Below are 20,416 nucleotides of genomic sequence, written 5' to 3' on the forward strand. Positions count from 1 at the left end.
CGAAATTGCATTTACGGTGGACGACATGCGGTTACAGTACAAGCCTACAATCTTGAGCTTAGTTGTAATATTGTTTAATTAACCCTGTTTTTATGGGATATTTTGTATTTTAAATATTTGTTTGTATTTTGAATTGAAACTAGATATTATTATAACTTACCAAAAATGTCAGAAGTAATATTTGTAGCCAGGTCTTTAAATACTTTGATCGTAGTCATTTGTAAGGGATAGATAGTTTCATGTACTCAAATTCTGGGAAATTGCTCTCAGAGTCTTAACTCGGAACATTTAATAAAAGTGACTCGTGGACTAGGTAGAGTTAATTGCTGAACCACGTAAAAGCTCTATGTTCATTTTTTTTGTTAACGAAAAACGTCATCGACAGTTTGGTGCTTTCATAGAGAACATTAAGCATTCTTTCAAACCTCCCATCCAGATTTGTGGTCAAGACAAAAATGGTTGCACCTACTGGAAAAATTCTTGAATCTGGAAGTGGACGACCACTGCACAGAATCTCAGAGGAAAATACCTCGCAGACTGAGGAATATCCCTGACAGCTTGGCAAGCAACTTGTTAATGAGCAGACCCTGGATGAAGGAAATGCTTCATCGACACCACGAGACCCTGGTCAAAGTTCCAGGCCACCAAATCAGGAGCACTACAATCCTGAGAAATATATCCCAATGGTGGAACTGGAGAACCAAAGGCTGCGAGATAGGCTAGCTAAAGCCACTCGGTTGAACGAGGAAATGGCAAGAATGATAGTTGAAGCCCAAGCACCCCCATGAAGGACCAGGTGACGTCCTCGGGAAAGTATTGCGGCTTGAATGGTTGAGCAAAGGGCTCAACAGAACCAAGCAGGTCGAACTGGAGTGAATACTGGAGTTAACCAATCAAGGGTGTCATCTTGAAACCCCCCACGTACCAACCAGACGAGGGAAATTCCTGCCAACACTAGGAATAACCAAACTTCCCCACAAGCAGCTCTGAACAATAACTCGGAACCTGGGAGGCCTGCCAAAAACAATGAGAGACCATCACCATCTCGATCAGACATCCTCCTTCTCCCATTAGGCATCCATCATTAGTTCGAGATATACCGCAATAAGCCCCAAGCGGACCTCGAAATAGCGAGGGGGTACCTCATTGGCCAACCTGAAGTGTAGGAAGTGCAGGAAATGGCGATATTGTTATATAAAATTGTTTAATCAATTTGTGCATATTTTTAGTCCATTGGCACACCATCTGTTTGATAGAAGGTCTGAGTTAAAATAAGATTTCTCAGTGATTATTTTTCTTAATAACATTGGCTATAACATAGATTTGTTTTTCTTCTTTTTTTTTTGTTAGTTTTGTTAATTTTAGGTCGAAATATATATAAAATTTTGTTTTTGTAAACCACATTCTTGTAACCTATAGACATAAATTCTTGTTTAACAGTCTTTGGGCTTGATATAAAGGTTTGTGACATCAAAACCAATAATTTGATTCAATTGGATGTTTCCTTCCGTGGTTGAAACTACAGATGATTCAATTAGATTTGAATAGTTATAGTTTCTATGTGGTTTGTTAAGCCTGTAGTGTATTGGAATTCAAAACCAAAAGAGCTAGTCTGAGATGATTTGTTAAGTCTATGATTGAAAGTGTTAATTGATACAATTCAACCAAAGTTTTTCAACTAGTATTTCCAACTTTTCAAGAAATTTTATTGCAAAAAATATTTTCAAACTAGAAAATTTATAAAGAAAAGAACACACCCTAGCAATTGTGTTGTTGTGCTTAAGTCTAATCGTCTAAATTGTAGTTTCAAACTTATCATTACTCTTTCCATAACATAATGAATCACATGTGACATCTGAACATCATTTTGTTATGCAATGGACCTAGTTACCCTTACAACGATAATCACTTGCTCCTCGATGATGTCATCAGCCTTGTCCATCTCTCTCCCTCTGCGGATTCTTGTATTCGACTTTGAAAGGGTGCTTGTTTGCTTTATGGGTGATCTTCACTAATTCAACCAAAGCCAAAGACTGAATAAAGAAGTGAGTTTGAACCATTGCTACGTTAGGAGGTGAAAGGGTAAACATGTTCATGAACCGACGATTCAGACTCAAGTCATTGTCAAGAGAGTTGTGTAACAATTGTGAGTAAACTTATTTATTTACACTACAATAAAAATCTAGTTATAATTTTTCATGTTTGGTGTATTATAATGTGATTTTTCATGTTTCAGGGGTGATTTTAGAAAGAAATTCATGGCAATCAATTCTTGCTTTGGAAAGACTATTGGTGACGAGGGTGAGTACAAGGACAAAAAGAAAAAATATATGTTGTTTGACAATGAATTTAGTGTTTTATTTTATTTGTAATTTTTATTAGAGTAAATGATTCTTTTTTGAGTGGTTAATTATTTACTTTGTAAATCTAGTTATATATTTTTTAAGGTCAAGACGATTATGTTTATAGACAAGACTATATGATTTTTGAGTCAAGTAGTAGTGCTATGTTTGTTCCAAAATTTATTTTATTAGATTTGTAAATACTTTGTATAAGTTTTATTATTTTAATCTATAATTTTTTAGGTTTGTATATAAATGTTTCATTTAAATCATAATTTTTAATTTAAAATAAAAATAAACATTTTTTTGCAAGCAACGGCAAAACCTGATAACCGTTGGCGTTGCTTTTTAACTTTCAGCGTTGCCAGCAACAGCGACACCTAATAATTGTCGGCGTTGCCCCACAACAGCGACAGTTTTTAATTGTCAGCGTTGCCAGCAACATCTACACCTAATAACTATCGGCGTAGCTACCCCTACGCCGGCATAGGCAAATACGACTGTTAAAAACTGTCGGGAAAACCCATTTTTTAGTAGTGTATTCACTCGATTTTGTGAATGAAATGGAATTCGAAAAGATTTCATCGGTGGCACACCCTAGGCGAATTGTCAGGTTGAGGCCATGAATAAAACCTTGAAGAACTCAATCAAAAAGCAGCTCGAAGAAGCAGAAGGGAAGTGGCCCAATGAATTACCACAAGTACTATGGGCCTATAGGACGGGCATACACCATTTTCACTAGTCTATGGCTGTGAACCAATGTTGCTAATCGAGGTCGAAATATCGACACTACATCGTGAAACGTATGCACAAGACTCAAACCATTTACAACTAGAAGAATCATTGGACCTATTATAGTAAAAGTGTGACGAGGCTCAACTTTAAAATGTCGCGTACCAGCAACGCGCCACAAGGTACTGTAATAAAAGAGTTCGAGATGGGAACTTTAGACTGGGAGATTTAGTACTCATACGAGTATTTTTTTTTCACACGAGATATGACAGTAGGTGTACTCGGGCCTAACTAGGAAGGACCTCATTTCATCGAATACATTATTTGACCTGGCATCTATCAACTGGCATTATTAAATGGATCCCACAAGCTTAGAATGGTGAGCATCTATGACCATATTATCAGTAAATTTTGGAAGATGTTTATTTAATGTAACCAAGTTTGTATTCAATTTAGTATTATCTTTAAAATACTCTTCCTTTCTATTTTTAATTTGTTGATTTTTTGCTTGCAACTCAATAACAAAATGACCTAAGGTTTTATAATCATAGGAATTTAAGGGGGCATTATGGCATCAAAATGACCATAGACTCGAAAATATAACAAAAAATAATGATAATAAAATAAAATGGAGCATAAGTGCAAGGACATTGAACCTAGCACGAGCATAAGTGATCTGTTAAATTTGTACGCAAGTATACGTAGTCGTGTCAAGTAATAAAGTCTGTAAGAACAGAGATCGTCCCACAGAGACTATTAACCAATTACCAATAATTTATTTTCAAATTCTATTTGGTGAATCAAAATTTAGATGAATGATTAAAAATTAAAATGAATACTCTAAACTATAAACAAAATTTAAATAACTATAAGCAAAACACTGAATCAACTAATTAAGAATCAATAATAAAAAGCCTAGGAATTAATTTCATCAACTTTTCATTCTATTAATTTTACTAATCAATTATAAATTTATTCTTCCCATTCTAATAGAAGGTTAACATAATTGATTCCTATTCTTTTTCAAGATATAAGATCTCAGTCTATATACAGGTTTTCTACATTTCTGTGATAAACTTAAACATATAGAAGGCATTAAGCATGGAAACCTAATTACTACACAAGTCATACATGTACTTTCGTCCAATATGCAACCTATGTCTATATAATGATAGCATATTCAATTCTCATCTTTCGAATTTTGAATCAAAACCATTAAATCAAGTAAATAGTGATCAAGTATTTACCAGCATTAAACAAACATCATATAAATTAGAATAGAGAAGAAGAATCAATAGAACATCATAATAACATTAAATAGAAATCCAAGTGACTACATTAATCCCTAGATAAAAGATTTAGTTCATAGCTAACATAATGAAAATAAACTTCAAATAATTATTCATAGAGAATAACCGAAAGAATTTAGATGAAGAGAAAAATCTAAAAAGTCAGGAAAATAAATCTAATTACACCAGCCTTTTCTAAATCTAGGGTTTATAAGACTAAAAATGCTTATCAAATTCGCAGAATAATGTCCTTTAAATAGTCTTCCTAGGCTCCCAAGTGAAAAGACCGTTTTGTCCTTCAAAAAGTGGCTAAAAATCTGAAAATCGTGTCGATAGCGTTGTAGTGCTAGGTTTTGGGCGCTGTAGCGCTATTGACAAAGTCAAATTGCCTCAAAATTTGGTGCACTAGCGTTGTAGTGCTACTCTTCAGTTCTTGATAGCTTTGTAGCGTTTGTTTTGTAGCGTTGTAGCGCTACTTACAAATTAAACACTTCCAATTTTTCCATTTCTAGCGCTGTAGCGCTACTTATAGAATCATTTCTCGAACATCTTGCTCCGGAATGACGCTATTTTCTCCAAAATAACTTCATTTTCTTCCACTTTCACTTCATTCCACTATTTTCACCATCTTAGCATGAAAAACCTGAAACATTAACAAACGAGCGTAATTCTGCAATAAAATAGCCCTAAACTAATGAAAACCTTCATAAAAACTAAACCATAAACAAGCCTAAAATTCGTTTATCAAACTCCCCCAAACTAAACCTTTACTCGCCCTCGAGTAAAGAATCTAACTAGACTTAAACCTAAACAAACCAAATTGAAATAACCAACCAATTCCAACACTCAAGACTGTTATGAATATATAATTCTCAGGAAAATCAATCATGCTATTTAAAATATTAATCTAGATTTTCAGTCAAAATACCTCACCCTTTCACTGCAATCTATCAACACCAAAGCTCATTAACTCATAACTCGCAAATAAAATAATTGAACCACTTTATGCATATCAAATTCTCACCAGCTAACCACATAACAGGCTATTTCCATATGCCTGCACTACTTACTATTCTCCATTAATATCAACAAATGCACAAACAAGAATCAATAAGGCTTTTCAAAGGTTGTAATAGAAGGCTTAGGTACAAGTATATAAAGAAACATTTTTAGGCTTAATCATACCACAAGCATTCCAACTAACAAACTTTCCCATCAATTTCAAACCACTCATCCCTTGTTACCCCTTTTTCTGTGCAATGATTGAGAATTTTGTTTTCTTTACTTTCTTTTCAACGATTGAGAAAACTATTCAAAACCAGCTCATTCTTATTTTTCTTTCTCAGAATACAATCCCCCAAACTTTCATTTTTCAAGAGATAATTGTTTGGGAACATAATCATTTTTGCACTTTCTTTTCCTTTTCTTTCTTTAATTTTTTTTCTCAATCACAAAGAATTTTTTGAATAACACATAATACATACATCCCATTACACATTCACTCCCCTCATATAATAATTTTCATGCTCATGGTATGGGTCAAAAGAGTAAATGGTAATCCAATTCACAACTAGGTTCAAAAGAATGTGTTAACAAGAAAATAGTTATAAGGGTCAAAATGATTGACTAAGGATTAAATTTAATAGGGTTAGCTTGAAAGACACAACCAGTCCAAAAAAAATACCTATATCATTTTCCTAAATGTGCATTGTTTCAAATTTCATCTCAAATAGTAAGCAAACATGTTCTAGAATTTATTTCAATCTTTTTCAATCCACAATCCAAATTCGACATGCATAAAATAATTCAATTATAACATTTGCAATTTATGAGCAATAGATCTCTAATGTCAATAGAACACAATGAAAAAACAAAGTAATCTAACCAAGCACACAGATTGTTTCGAAGCACATCAACTTTTCCTTTGGATTATACAACATAACAGTCAATCATATTAAAATGGCAATTAATATCAACTCAATTTATACTCTAAAACATAACTCAATACAACTAACTAAAAAAAAAACAAACGGAAAAACGCATCAAAAAACACTAAAAATAAGTCTCTCCCCCAAACTTAAAACCTAACATTGTCCCCAATGTTAAAGTGCATAAAAAATGAGAAAAGAGACTTACCTGAACTGCCACGTCAATATGGCGGTTGTTGCGGTTGGGACGAAGATCCATCAAAAGGTTGAGAAGTCGGAGGCTATGATTGTTGAAACCCAGCAAATGGTAGAGGCGGATGTGGAGAGAAAAATGGAGAATATGGTGGATACAGTGGTGGTAGAGCAAAATAATTTTGATCTACCTCATTTAAAGACCATCGACTCACCAAGTTATTTAAGCGAGCCACATGGTTCACCTCGTATTCATACTGTTGTCCCATATATTGATTCATCATTTGATGTTGCTGAACCATGTATTGATTTTGTTGGAGAAGATAATGCAATTTATCACTAACATTATGCATGCTAGGGTCACTACTACCCCCCAGCAACACTGGATCAGCATCTTCTTCCACCTCGGTTTCAACTTGACGTTTACCCTTCTTCCTTGTCTGTGGCACATAAAGAGCAGGTGCAGGATAATCCTTCATTAAAGTAATCGACAAAGGTTGCTGCAATGATTGATATATATCTGTGACGAACTTAGGAACTCCAGCTTTGTAGCATCACATAGTGATTACAGACCCATGGCCCAAACCTCCAGTGGTATGGCCTTTTTAAATATACTCAATGTTTCTCTTTTATCCACAAGCCCATGTCAATAGTCATTCCTTTCATCAGCGCATACATCAAAAGTACTTGATCCTTAGTCATGTCAGACACATGACTCACTGGCATAAACTAAGCACAAACAAAGAAAGCCCAAAATCTGGCTTCAATTTTCAACTAACAGGAAGCAATACTCTTGGGTAAAGAACCAGATAAATTCCATGGAGCACCCTCAAAACATAGCTTTTCTGCCATAGCAGCAAAGTCAATATATCCTTTCAAAAATCTTGTATATTCCTCCCCTTGCTCTTTTATATGTGGCACATTAAACAACTTATTAATGGATTCAGCTGTGAAAGGCACCCGCTTGCCTCTAACAAAAACTTTATCATTGTGTTTAGCCCTTAAATTCGCATAGAACTCATAAACCAATGATACATTCACTTGAGCCAGCTTCGTAACAAAATTGTCCCACTTCTGAGCTGCTAGATTAGCTCGAACCAATTCAAAAGTTTGATGATCAAAGGGTTCCGATTGAAATTTTACTTCTCGTTCAGGAATCAATGTTTTTCTCACAAATTTCTCATACGGCTTCTGAGCTGAAAAATTGATAAATCGTGTTTCATCAAACTCCTGCTCTGGTGTATCCTCCATTTGTTGAGATGCAGAAGCTTTAGCTTTACCCTTATCCTTATACTTCCCATCCTTACTCTTAGGAGCCATAATAACTATTCTCTCAATCAACACAAAACCCAGGAAAATTTCGACATCTCCTCCCCTTAAATTATAAACTTTCCTACCTCAAAATCACCTTATAAATCCAATGTCACAGAACACACTACCCAAATGCAACAAATCACATCAGCAAAAAGTAATTTCTATCCAAGGAGAAACAACGTGCTAACCTAAATCCCAAAATGTGGCAAGAATCTTGAAGAAAAACTTGTGAAAACACTTACTAGCCTTTGAACTGCCCTTCCACGTGCTTGAATGATCAAAGCCCCTTGAAAATTTTGCACCTTCTTCAAAAAATTTGAAACTTTGATTTTTAGGGTTCAGAAAAATTGAATTTGAAATTGATTTTAGGGGAAAGAATTGGATCAATGGGAAAAAATGGCTGAGTTAAGAGAGAAGATGAAGAAGAAATTTGGAAAATATGGTAGGATATCTAGGAAGAGGCTTTAATGAAGGATATACGGTGGTTTGGGGTGATGGAAGAGAGAAAAGATGGAATGGGACAAGAAAATGAGGGTTTGGGAGAAGAAGAAATTCGAAATGAGGTTTTTTTTTAAGAAAAAAAAAATCTGAACAAAGGGCGTTGTAGCGCTACATATATAGCGTCGTAGCGCTACTTGGCAATCCTGGGCAAATTCGGGTCTAGAAAGAGCGTCGAAGCGCCACTGGTACAGCGCTGTAGCGCTATTTGGCGGTTCAAACATCCTTTTCGACCTTGGAAGTAGCTTTGTAGCGCTACACTTTCAAAAAAAAAATTAAGTCTTTTCTTATAGAACCCTTGCGTTTTCACGGTTTATAAATTACATAAAAAAAATTTCCTAATTAAAACTTGTTATCCAAAAAGCAGGGTTGGATGACGTGGCAAACATTTTTAACACGTGGCTGACGCCTGGCAGAGGTTCTGTTCGACCATCGACCAGGAAGATTCCCTTGACACAGCATTTGGGTTTTATTTACGACTAGCTTGGTCGTGTACTCCGTATATTTTGAGATAATCTTGTACAATTGTAATCATATCCAAGATTATCTCTCATGATTCCTGATGATCCGATTATTTAGGAAAGAATATCTGTAACTAATTCATGTAATCCTCCTTGAGTCTATAAATAGAGAAGAAATAGCTCAAGGGAGGGACTTTTTGGTTGATTTTGCTTTATGTTTTAGAAGAGAATTTCAGCTATTACCTTTGAATTGTATTACTTATCCCTCTAAGGCTTGTGAAACTCGAAGAACTCTAGTTCTTTGATCACTCCTTTGAGAATCAAGATCAATAATAGCTTAAGTGGACGTAGGTCATTACCAATTCGTGGGGCCGAGCCACTATAATTTGTTGTGTCGTTTACTTTTCTTTCCATTAGATCTATTTCAATACTTTCTGTCACATCAAGCATTTGACTCCGTGTCAGTTGACCGAAATGAGGGTCAACAAAACTAAAAACATTGTTCCAAACAAAATAAAAAATAATAATATAAAGTTAAAATAAAAATAATCATAGGAATGCCTCCTAAGAGCACTGTCTTTAATGTCTTTTAGCCGGGCTCTTGTTTTCATTCAAATCAGAGTGGTTCCATAATCACCACAGCCTTGCATTTTTCCATCGGGCCCTCGAAATAATGCTTCAATTTCTGACCATTCACCTTAAAATGTCTCGTCTTCTCACTATGAATTTGCACTGCTCCATACAGAAATGAAGCAACTACTGTGTATGGTCCTGACCATCTTGACTTCAATTTACCGGGAAAGAGCTTAAGTCTGGAATTGAATAATAGTACTTTGTCTCCTAGTTGAAAATCCTTCCTAAGTATTTGCTTATCATGAACGGCCTTCGACTTATCTTTATAAATCCTCGCATTCTCATAAGCTTCATTTCAGAATTCATCGAGCTCATTCAACTCCATAAGCCTATTTTGTCCTGCCATAAAGAGGTCAATGTTTAACTTTTTCACACCCCAATAAGCTTTATGCTCAAGTTCCACCTGTAAATGACACGCCTTACAAAACACCAATTGATATGGTGACATACCGATCGGAGTTTTGCACGTTGTGCGATAAGCCCAAAGTGAATCATCAAGGTTTTTCAACCAATCCTTCCTTGATGTATTTATAGTCTTTTCCAAGATGCTTTTAATCTCCCGATTCGACACTTCAGCTTGACCATTTGCAAGTGGAAGGTAGAATAACGCCTTTCGATGATGAACTCCGTAACTAGCATAGAGAGCATTAAAGGACTTATTGCAAAAATGACTCCCTCTATCAATAATAATTTCTCTTGAAGTACCGAACCGGGTAAGAATATTTTTGTGAAGGAATTTAAGTACCTCTTTACCATCACAATTAGGAGTTGTTGCAGCTTTTACCCATTTAGAAACATAATCCACCGCAAGCATAATGTACTTATTATTGTAAGATGATGGGAAAGGTCCCATAAAGTCTATTCCCCACACGTCAAAAAACTCAACTTCCAGAATACCAGTCATTGGCATTTGATCTCTTCTTGATATATTACCGGTTCTTTGACAACGATCACAACTCTTGACAAAGACATTAGCATCTTTAATAACGTAGGCCAATAAAACCCACATTGCAAAACTTTTGCTATTCTTGTTCCTCTGAAATAACCGCCACAATGCAAAGTATGATAATGAGTAAGAATGGACAACATTTCTTCTTCTGGGACGCACCTTCTAATTACTTGATCAGCACAATGATGAAAAAGAATAGGCTCATCCCAATAATAATGCTTAACTTCTGAATAGAACTTTTTAAGTTGCTGCCTTGACATGTCAAGAGGCACAACCTTTGCTACCAAATAATTAACATAGTCCGCGAACCACTGTAGCTTTTCTTCTTCAGCAATCAAAAATAATTGTTCATCTGAAAAGTTATCATCAATTTGTACATTTTTCTTATTGGGATCTTCTTCTAATTCCAATCTAGATAGATGTTCTGCAACTAAATTCTCTTTCCCCTTTTTATCACGAACTTCCATGTCAAACTCTTGCAATAAAAGGACCCATCGAATTAAACGAGGTTTTGCATCTTCCTTGGTCATAAGGTACTTAATAGCAGAATGGTTTGTGTAGACAATAACCTTATTACCAATTAAGTATGGCCTGAATTTATCAAATGCAAAAACAATTGCAAGTAGTTCCTTCTCAGTAGTTGTATAGTTTAATTGAGCATCATTCAAGGTCCTACTAGCATAATAAATTGTTCGAAAAACCTTGTCAACTCGCTACCCCATAACTACTCCAACTGCATAATCACTTGTATCGCACATCAATTCAAAGGGAAGTTCCCAATTTGGTGGTACCGCAATCAGTGCAGTGATCAGTTTCTCTTTCAAAGTATTGAAAGCTCTTTGACAATCGACATCAAATTTAAAATGTACTCCATTTATTAATAGAGCAGAAAGGGGTTTAGAAATCTTGGAGAAATCTTTAATAAATCTCATATAAAATCCAGCGTGGCCAAGAAAACTCCGAACACCCTTAATTGAAATCAGAGAAGGCAATTTCTCAATAGTTGAAACCTTAGCACGATCTACTTCAATTCCTTTGCTTGAAATCTTATGGCCCAAAACAATTCCTTCACTTACCATAAAGTGGCATTTTTCCCAATTCAGGACCAAATTAGATTCTTCACATATCGTTAACACCTTCTCCAAATTATGTAAACATAAATTAAATGAAGAACCAAAGACCGAGAAATCATCCATAAATATTTCAATGATCTTCTCTACCATATCCGAAAATAATGACATCATGCATCTCTGAAAATGTAGCAGGAGCATTGCATAATCCAAATGGCATTCTACGAAAAGCAAACGTACCATAAGGACAAGTACAAGTTGTTTTCTCTTGATCTTCGGGAGCAATAGGTATTTGGTGATAAACCAGAATACCCATCTAAAAAACAATAAAATTGATGGCCCAACAGTCTATCAAGCATTTGATCCACGAAAGGCAGTGGGAAATGGTCTTTCCTTGTTGCCTTGTTTAGCTTTCTATAGTCAATACAAATTCTCCAACCCGTCACTGTACGAGTTGGAATTAACTCATTATTCTCATTTTTTACTACTGTCATTCCTCATTTTTTTGGAACAACTTGTACTGGGCTTACCCATAAGCTATCCGAGATTGGATAAATAACACCAGCATCTAACCACTTCAAAATTTCTTTTCGAACCACCTCCTTCATGGCTGGATTCAGCCTCCTTTGAGCATCAATACTAGCCTTACTGTCCTCCTCCATGAGAATATGATGCATAACAGTAGATGGGCTAATTCCTTTTATATCAGCTAAATTCCAACCAATGGCCAATTTATGAGCTCAAAGTACTCTTAATAATTTGTCCTCTTCAACAGTAGATAATGGATCAGAAATAATAACAGGGAGAGTAGCATTCTTACCCAAATAAGCGTATTTAAGATGATCCAGTAAAGTTTTTAATTCAAGGACAGGTGGTTTCTTTGTAGATGGTAGTGGTCTCTCGGGTCCTTGTCCAAATTCCTCATATTTATTCTTATAAATAGGTCCAGCAGAGTTTAGCCATTTTACATATTCAAGAACCTCAATGTCATCACAGTCTTCCCCACCTTGTGCAATAAGGCTTATCTCAAGCGGATCTTCAACAAGTTGTCTCTTTGACAATTGTTCCTCAATTACATTAACACTAAAACAACTATCACTTGCTCTAGGATACTTCAAAGCTTAAACACATTAAATAAAACCTCATCACCTTGCACCCTCAGCCTTAACTCTCCTTTTTGAACATCTATCAAAGCTTGACCAGTGGCTAAAAACGGTCTTCCCAAAATAATTGGAACATCTTCATCTTCCTCCATGTCATGAACAATAAAATTAGCAGGAAAAATGAATTTGTCTACTTTGACAAGAACGTCTTCAATAATACCTCGGGGGTACGTCAATGAACAGTCAACCAGTTGTAGAGTAGTCGTAGTGGGCCTAGCTTCCCCCAAACAAAGTCTTCAAAATACAGACAGTGGCATTAGATTAATGCTTGCACCTAGATCACATAAAGCCCTCGCACAATGAAAATTCCCTATGGTGCACGGTATAGTGAAACTGCCTGGATCTCTCAACTTTTGAGGAAGTTTCTTTTGAATTATGGCACTACACTCTTCTATCAAAGCAACGGTTTCATAATCCTCCGTTTTTCTTTTATTAGAAAAAATCTCCTTCATAAACTTCACATAACTAGGCATTTGTTCAAGAGCTTCCGGAAAGGGAATGTTAATGTGAAGTCTCTTAAATACTTCAAGAAATTTGGAGAATTGCTTGTCAAGATTCGCCTTTCGGAACCGCTGAGGATAAGGAATCTTGGGTGTCGACTCGGTGTATTTTGGCATTTCTTTCTTTGGAAGGCCATCAGTAACCTCCTCTTGCGCTGGACTAGGTACATGTTACTCTTCCATCTTCTTGCCCTTTTTTTCTACTGTAGGCCCCTCATATTTAGTCCCACTCCTCAAAGTGACCACTTGACATTGCTCTTTTGGATTCACCATAGTTGAGCTAGGTAAAACCCCTTGATTACGTTCTGCCATTAACTTTGCAAGTTGGCCAACTTGTGTTGCTATGCTCCTAATGGGGGATCTGGTTTCTGTCATAAATTGGCTCAATGCATCAGCGGATACCTCTGGTTTAGTAATGTGAGGAGGTGGTTGTTGATGTTGCGACATTTGTAGCCTTTGAGTATCGTAAAAGGGCCTTGGGTTTAGCCCATAAGATGGTCTATGTGGAGGATATTGAGGTGGATTTGGATGGTACTGTGGTTGGTGCCCTTGATTATTACTCCATGACAAATTAGGATGGTTCTTGTATGCTGGAGTATAGTTGTTAGTGTATGGGTTATTATTAGGTGGCCTTGGGAAATTACCAATGGCTTGAACTTGTTCAAGTGGGATATCATCAACTGAATAAGAACTTGTCAGTGGACATTCCTGAAAATGATGACGGCCTCCACATGTCTCACAACTGATATGAGTAGGTTGTAGTTGCATCGCTTGAGCTAAACTGTTGTTTTGTTGTTGTATTTTTTTTGTTAGCGAAGCAATTTGAGCAGTGAGCATAGCAATTGGATCAACTTCTAGAATTCCTGCCACCTTCTTATTTTCTCACTCAGATGGCCAATTATAATTATTCATGGCCATTTCCTCTAAAAGCTCGTAAGCTTCATTAGTGTTTTTGCTCATAAATGCTCCACCTGTTGCTGCATCTGTGATAGTTCTTGTGTTTCCCCTTAGTCCATTATAAAAAGTATGCACCAACATCCATTTCACTATACCATGATGTGGAAATTTTTGCACCAGCTCTTTAAACCTCTCCCAAGCGTCATATAATGATTCCCCCTCAAATTGATAGAAATTATTTATTTCACCTCTAATCCGTGTTGATTTAGTAGGAGGAAAGTACTTAGCGAGAAATTTTTGAGCAAGATCTTCCCATGTCAGAATGGAATTGGCTTGCAGCGAAATCAACCAAATTTTAGCCCTATCTCTCAATGAAAATGGAAATAGCCTCAAACGGATTGCGTCATTACTAACTCCATTCATTTTGAAAGTATCACATAACTCCAAAAAGTTGGTTATATGGAGGTTCGGATCCTCATTAGGTAGCCCCCCAAACTGAACACAATTCTGAACCATTTGAATTATTGAGGGCTTGATCTCAAAATTGTTCGCCTCCACTACAGGTGGGCGAATACTAGAATGCACCCCTGTAACTGTAGGGAGTACATAATCCCTCAAAGGTAAGTCTGCCTCAGCTGCTACATTCCCCACATTACCTTGATTCAGATTGTTAGCGACATTATTGACATTCTAGGCCATCTTTTCAAGTCTTTTATGTTTTCTTTCTCTTTTGCAGGTCTTCTCAATCTCAGGATCAACAGGTACTAGTATTTTCGACCCCTTATGTCGCATAAAAATAAGTCACCTGAAATTGAGAAATTTAAAAGCAACTTGATTTAGAAAACATTAAATGAAAACCAAAGTAGATTGAAAAAAAATTATATTTGATATTGATTATTAGTCCCCAGCAACGCCGCCAAAAACTTGATCTGTTAAATCTATACGCAAGTATACGTAGTCGTGTCAAGTAATAAAGTCTGTAAGAACAGAGATCGCCCACAGAAACTATTAACCAATTACCAATAATTGATTTTAAAATTCTATTTGGTGAATTAAAATTTATATGAATAATTAAAAATTAAAATGAATACTCTAAACTATAAACAAAATTTAAATAACTATAAGCAAAATACTGAATCAACTAATTAAGAATCAATAATAAAAAGCCTAGGAATTAATTTCATCAACTTTTCATTCTATTAATTTTACTAATCAATTCTAAATCTCTTCTTCCTATTCTAATAGCAGGTTAACATAATCGATTCCTATTCTTTTTAAAGATATAAGATCTCAGTCTATAAGCAGGTTTTTTACATTTCTGTGATAAACTTAAACATATAGAAGGCATTAAGATGGAAACCTAATTACTACACAAGTCATGCAAGTACTTTCGTCTAATATGCAACCTATGTCTATATAATGATAGCATATTCAATTCTCATCTTTCGAATTTTGAATCAAAACCATTAAATCAAGTAAATAGTGATCAAATATTTACCAGCATTAAACAAACATCATATAGATTAGAATAGAGAAGATGAATCAATAGAATATCATAATAACATTAAATAGAAATCCAAGTGACTACATTAATCCCTATATAAAAGATTTAGTTCATAGCTAACATAATAAAAATAAACTTCAAATAATTATTCATAGAAAATAACCTAAAGAATTCAGATGAAGAGAAAAATCTAAAAAGTCAGGAAAAGAAATCTAATTACATCATCCTTTTCTAAATCTAGGGTTTATAAAAATAAAACTGCTTATCAAATTCGCAGAATAATGTCCTTTAAATAGTTTTTCCAGGCTCCCAAGTGAAAAGACTGTTTTGTCCTTCAAAAAGTGGCTAAAAATATGAAAACCGCGTCGATAGCGCTGTAGCGCTATTGACAGAGTAAAATTGCCTCAAAATTTGGTGCACTAGCGCTGTAGTGCTAGTATTGTAGCGTTGTAGTACTAGTCTTCAGTTCTTGATAGCATTGTACCGCTCGTTTTGTAGCGTTGTAGTGCTATTTACAGATTAAACACTTCCAATTTTTCCTTTTCTAGCGCTACTTTGTTAGCGTTGTAGTGCTACTTACAGAATCATTTCTCGAACATCTTGCTCCCGAAAGTCGCGATTTTCTGCAAAATAACTCCATTTTCCTCCACTTTCACTTTATTATTCCACTTTTTTCACCATCTTAGCATGAAAAACCTGAAACATGAACAAACAAGCGTAATTCTGCAATAAAATAGCCCTAAACTAATGAAAATCTTCATAAAAACTAAACCCTAAACGAGCCTAAAATTCGTTTGTCAATGAGGCAAAGTAGGATAATAACTGGACTAATCGTTACTACAAATTTGTGGAATAAAAATTTAAAGTAGTTGTGATAGTAGTCGAGTGTTGGGGGAGAGTGAGATAACGCCACCTCTAAATTTAGAATCTACACAAAATTTGGATTGACAGAGACTAAATAGAGATTGAGAAAGATTATGCAAACCCAAGTTGGTGAATAATCTTCTTCAACCTTGATGAACATTGAAAACCCTTGTAGAACCACCACTTTGAGCAAATGGTCAGAACAAAAGAAAAACCAAATGCCAAGGCTTATACATGTTTCTTAACATTGTCATAATACTCTATTTCCTAGCCACCATTGATGCTTGAGGCCTTTTCTAGGAGAAAATGAGGATTGAGACTGAACAAGCCTTAAACTCATAAGTCAAGCACTTTCTTTATGAGTTCTTGGAGAAAGCTTGAGATTCTTGGAGCTAGAGAGAGAGAGGTTAGAGAATGATCAAGTCTTCCAAAACTCTCTTTTGACCATTAAATAGAGTAGGCATCGTCATTAGGACTAACCAATAGGATTAGACTTGTAAAACATGTCATTTAGAGCAATTTACGTAACTTGTACGAACTCTAGTATGCGACGTGTCGCCTGCATACAGGTGATGTATCGCCTACCAGGAGATACGTCGCCTACATGCAGTCGATGCATCGTATGCTACGGTTTCAAAAAACCCTAAGCATCAGGTGATGCTACGCCACTTGGGTGGTGACACATCACCACCCTTTTTGACTTTGGACCCCTCTAAAGGTCTTAAAATTGATCCAAATGCTACCAAACTTTTTGGGGACCCTTAGATACCTCCATGCATCACTTTGGATCGAAAAACACTTTTTAAAGTGCCTAAAATATAAAATCAAATTTCACATCTTCAATATGTGAAATTCATTAAGTGTTTATACCTTGCTTGTATTTTAACACTTATCTTTCTGTATTTAACCAATCATAACAGTCGAGCTCGTTTAAACAAGATCAAATTAGGAGCACACTCGTGAATAACCATACATAACAATGTTGTGGAAGTTTATGATAAGCTTGAAAATTACTTGTATGGATAAACAAGTGAAATCATTGTTGTACATAGTGTAAGCTCGAAAAAAGCTAGTACTTAAGAAAATTTATAGCTCGAAATAATTCGGTACTTAATAAATATTCAGCATACTATAAACTAAAGAAGATATATACATAAATTAACAACTAAAGAATTTTTAAGTGTATAACATAAAAATATAAAATGGCTCGACCATTCGAGCTATAAAATTGTCTTGGCCGCAAGGGCCTTAAAATGGTTATGAATTCAAAATATGGGCCGAAGCCCTTGTAAGATAAAAAAAAAAATTAGTGCTATGCAGTTGCAAACTCCACTTCATCACCATTCTCATTGTCGGTCTTAGCCTATTGAGTTGTGACTTCGGCAGCTTCCTCCTCTGTAACGCCCCAACTCCAGGGACCGCTATAGTGCACATTGCAAACAGTGCTAAACTCGCTAATTGAGTCATTTGGCCATAAATGTGTAACAAAGTATGATTAGCGGTTTAGGGATTAAAAATTTTGGTTAAGATATAACGTTTCACTAGAACATTTACTATATACAATGGGATCCCAAAAATATAATTTCAGAGTCTATTACAAGAAAATATTTACAACAGGCTGTTCTAAGCGGCAAAGCAGGGTTTAACCCTAGTTCCTCTTTCAAACCTCGCCCAAGTATTGGTCGAGCAGCTGCATATGTACACGTCATCACCTAAGCTCTCCAACTCAAGGATGGTCCAGCTTCCTTTTGCCTTTACCTGCACCACAAAGCACCCGTGAGCCGAAGCCCAGCAAGAAAACTCATATGCTCATGAGCAGTCATATCATGATATCAAATCATATCTGGCATGCCTAGCAAACATAGCTCTATTCAAGCATGCAAATGAATTCGAACCAATGATGGGGTATCCAGGATAAGAAATCCTGCTCTTCTGATTGGATGACTATCAAGTCAATCTAAATCAGATGAGTGTCTCAACACTTGAGGTTCTGGTAAACCATGCCGAGTGACCAACAAGCAAGTCACTACGGGGCCGGTGCCCATAGCCATGCATATGATGATCAAAATGATCATACAGAGCTCATAGCTCTGATCAGATGAGTGAATATCACTTGAGGTTCTGGTAAACCATACTGAGTGACTGACAAACAGATCACTAGTTCAAATGGAAGAGTGGCTGCTAGGTAAGCCACTAGCCTTCAACAGGTTCTGGTAAACCATACTGAGTGACTGACAAGCAGGTCACTAATTCAAATGGAAGAGTGGCTGCTGGGTAAGCCACTAGTCTTCAACAAATGATAGACTGATGGGTAAGTCTCTACTTTAACAAGTGAGTGACTGATGGGTAAGCCACACAAGTGCTTATAATATTCATCAAACTTGAGGTCGGTCCGACATTAATGCTCTTTGAGTCATTCAATGCAGAAAGTCGATTAGATCTAATCTTTGTTGGCTTGCGTGGAACACGCTAAGGCCGTCCTGACTAGTGAGTCAGCACAATGTGACCAGTGCCCAGTACCACTGTCGAACCTGACTAGTGAGTCACAGCTTCAAAGTTGATACTGACACCTTTGCCAATTCTGACTAGTTAGTCAGAGCCATGCACAAGTAAGCAATGCTATCAATATGTCATTTATCCAAGAGTAGAACATTCAGCATGCTTACCTAACCGTTGTGAGCATAATAGTGATCAAGCACAAACACAGAGACTCAAGCTCTGACCAATCCCATAATCACCGTTCATGGCATGCCCTAATCACATGTTTCTCGTGCATCACATGCCTCACATTTAACCATCCAACATGCCTCAATAATAATCATATGCAAATGGGCAAGACTGCCATGAATTCATTATGCTATCAATGTTTACATTTAAACATCCAACATGCATCAATAATAGCCATGCATGTCACACATGGGGTGCAGTTTTCTTACCTTCGGTCCAAGCACAGGTTACCAACAAATGAGCCACAAGCACGATCCTGATCCCAAGCCTCTAATGATAACCTACTCACAACCACAAATGGTGATCCAATGAGTTCAAGTTCTAAAACCAATCCTTGAACTAAAACTTAGCCTCCAAGACATCAATCCTCACTAATCTGGGTAGTAGGAATGATCCCGAGGCCTAAAACCATGTTCCCAGGGTCAAAACACCCAAACGGGCTCAAAAGCCTGCCTGAGCCGCGACCCTGGAACCTTGAGCCACGACACCTAGCACAACTAGAGGCAAGCGCCGCGGCACCCAACACCAAGGGCTGCGGCGCCCAACAAGAGCAAAACTGAGCACCTGCTTCATCGAGCAAGGGCCGCAGCGCCCAAGAACAGGGCCGCGGCCCAACTTCGGGGCAACCATTTTTCTTCTTTTTTGACCTTTCAAAACCTCCCAAAAACATGTCTAAACATTCCCAATCATCAAATCAAAGTTCCCAAACTCCCCAATGGTCCAAAACCACCAAAACCTGAGGCTCAAACGAACTAAAAACTCAACGATTCACAAAGTCCAATTCAAGCTTAAAAACTTAAAACTTAAACTTGAATTACCTTTGATTGAGTTGATTCCAACTAAATCCTTCAGTTAATAAGCTTCTAATTCTCCTTAGGATTTCTATGGCTCGATCCTCACTTGATTCCGAGTCCTAGAACTCAAGTTATCTTTGGAAACGCGATCGGGAGATGAAAAGGGAACTTTAGGGAGAGAGAACTTACAGAACGTTCTTTTTATTTCCTTAAAATGTTACTTCAAGCTTAAGTAGCTTCCAATAAAACCTAATGCTTGGGGTCTCGAAAACACCCCCGGGGACATTATAGTCAAAACTTCCAGAATTTCCCCCTGATCTTACTAACTCCCAATTTATCACCAAATATTAATTCTCATTACCCAATAACCCAGTAATGCTCTAAATACCCCTTGACTTACTCCAAGTCAAGCTTAAATCCCGTTGTGACTTTCCCACCAGCTTACCTCCTAGGATCGTCTTGTGCTGGGTAACACTGGCATAACCAAATAATAACAAAGCACCACGCCCATTTCACAAATATGCCAAAAATGCCCGAAATGGCCAAAATATGAAAATCA

General features: G+C 36.5%; 1 non-coding gene across 1 annotated transcript; it reads left to right on the plus strand.

Moving 5' to 3' along the window:
* Positions 1–14,119: 14,119 nt before the first annotated feature.
* LOC133787722 (small nucleolar RNA R71) lies at positions 14,120–14,229 on the plus strand. The gene has a single exon (XR_009872724.1). It is a non-coding gene; the product is annotated as a small nucleolar RNA R71 (small nucleolar RNA).
* Positions 14,230–20,416: the final 6,187 nt, after the last annotated feature.

This window comes from Humulus lupulus, chromosome 6 (genome assembly GCF_963169125.1).
Source record: "Humulus lupulus chromosome 6, drHumLupu1.1, whole genome shotgun sequence".
NCBI lineage: Eukaryota > Viridiplantae > Streptophyta > Magnoliopsida > Rosales > Cannabaceae > Humulus > Humulus lupulus.